Source organism: Petaurus breviceps, unplaced genomic scaffold (genome assembly GCF_028583685.1).
Source record: "Petaurus breviceps papuanus isolate PSGF00001 unplaced genomic scaffold, PetGlider_PUasm1.0 527, whole genome shotgun sequence".
NCBI lineage: Eukaryota > Metazoa > Chordata > Mammalia > Diprotodontia > Petauridae > Petaurus > Petaurus breviceps.
The window spans coordinates 60,130-62,123 of record NW_027186359.1 but is presented as its reverse complement, the minus strand read 5'-3'; positions in this window follow the sequence as shown (position 1 = coordinate 62,123).

Sequence of the window (1,994 nt, the reverse complement as noted above, 5' to 3'; positions counted from 1 at the left end):
GGCCACCAAAGTTCCCTTAGCAATATATCTTGGATCTCCCTGACAAGTGGAGGGACAGGGCCACTGAGGGCCATCTTGGGGACAGCACTGTCCAGGCCTCAAGTCTGGTGGGAAGAGCAGGGGCAGATGGGGCTCATCAGAAAAGGAGTAGGAATAACGAGAGTGATTCCCACTGGATCCAGAAATGGCCACAGCAAGCAGCAGAGTGCCCCGCGCCTCAGAAGGGCATTCGTGCTTAGCCTCAAAGCTAATGCCCCTAGAGTCAGCTCTTCCTTCCGAACTTCACTTGGACAGTAAGTGACTGTCCAGCTCTACACTTAAGGTCACAGGATCTGAGGTCAAAGTTCAGCTATGTGGTCATGGATTTAGCCGTGTGGACTCCTTGATCCTCAGCGACCTCATCTGTAAAATGGGGGAGATGGTATCTGCATAACTCATCAGGATCACTAGTAGGAGAGAGTTCTGGAAGCTGGAAGGCACATCCTCGTGGTGGCGAGCGACTCTCCGTGGTCACGTGGGGCTTCAGAGGAATGGCTCAGGTGAGACAAAGAGCAGGCCATTGGGAGTTCTCCACGTCCCCTGAGCTCACACTGGCCTCCCTCTAGGATGGGCTGGAGTGGCCCCTGACACCAGAAGGGATTAAGATGCCTCCTCTCCCCTCCCCTTCCCTGCCCCTCTCAGCTGCCCATATACGCTCCTGAGCATCATGCGTCCAAGCCTTTCTCTAGACACCTCACTGAGTCCTGGGTATGAGCAGAGACTCAGCCTCTTAGGGAAATGATCAAATCTCCAAGCTCAGAGGCCCTCTGACACCTCCCAAACAAGCAGAGATCCAGCCCCAGGCGAGGCCCTCCCAGATGCACTTTGGGGCCACCCTTAGTGTTTAGAAGATCCTCCAGACATTGGTCTGGCCCAGTGACTGCGAGTACCTTGGGGGAAGAGACTGTCTTTTTGTCTTTTGCCTTTCCCTGCATCCTCTGTGCTAAGGACAGTGCTGGCCACACTGTGGATTCTAATAATGCTTAGTGCCCGTAGCTCGGCTCAGGTCCCTTCTCTCAACCCAGCATCCTTCACAGGCAGAAGTCGTATATAGGCCGGATCCTCAGGGTCCCCAGTGCAAAAAGCAGCAAGAAGAGCTGGGAGGGAGGATGGGGGCAGAGACAGACAGACATACACCAAGAATGTAGGCAGACCCAGAAAGGCCAAGTTATTACACAGAGTCAACAGAACAGATCCAACCATCCCATTCTCCCAAGGAACTGGACCAGGGCCCTCTTTCAGCAGCTGGTGGTATCCACAAGCCAGGTTCAGACACTGATGGCCCTTCTCTGTGCTCCCTGAGGTGCCTAGGAGTGGTGGCCTCGCTAACCTTCTCCCTGCCCCCATATTCAGGAGGGACACTAGAGTGTTTCCCACCTGAAACTCAGCCACATCTCAAGGGCCCTCCAGCTGGGCTCCTTCACAGTCACTGGAGGTGGGCTGCTGGGTCCAGCTTCTAGAAGGGTGCTGCCTCCTTCCCTCTCTGCTCATCCCCCAAAGCCCAGAGGGAGGCCCCTTTAACAAAGCATCTGGGGAGCCTGAGCTGGGAAACTGAAGCCAGCCTGGAGAAGGGGGCTCTCTGAGACATGGCCAGTGTGTATGTCTGGACAAGGGTGACTTGTGGAGAATGACAATCCCATTCTGCAGATCTGAGCCCCCATGAGGGGGGAGAGGCAACTCTCTCTGGACTGAAGTAGTCCACGGAGGTCACTGTAGCTGCTCAGAGGCCTCGGCCCTTCCATAAGACACGCCTCCAATACAGGCTGGGCCTCAGTTTGTGCCCTCATGTTTAGATTCCAACTTTTGGCACTCACACAACTAGGGAGTGTCCTGGGGAGCCTCACAGAGTCCAGGAAAACTGCCTTCCTTGGCCGACCCCAGCAAGGCACTGGGGCTGTAAACCTATGGGCTTCTGAGAGCCACCGTGTGTGTGTGTGAGTGTGAGTGCATGTGTG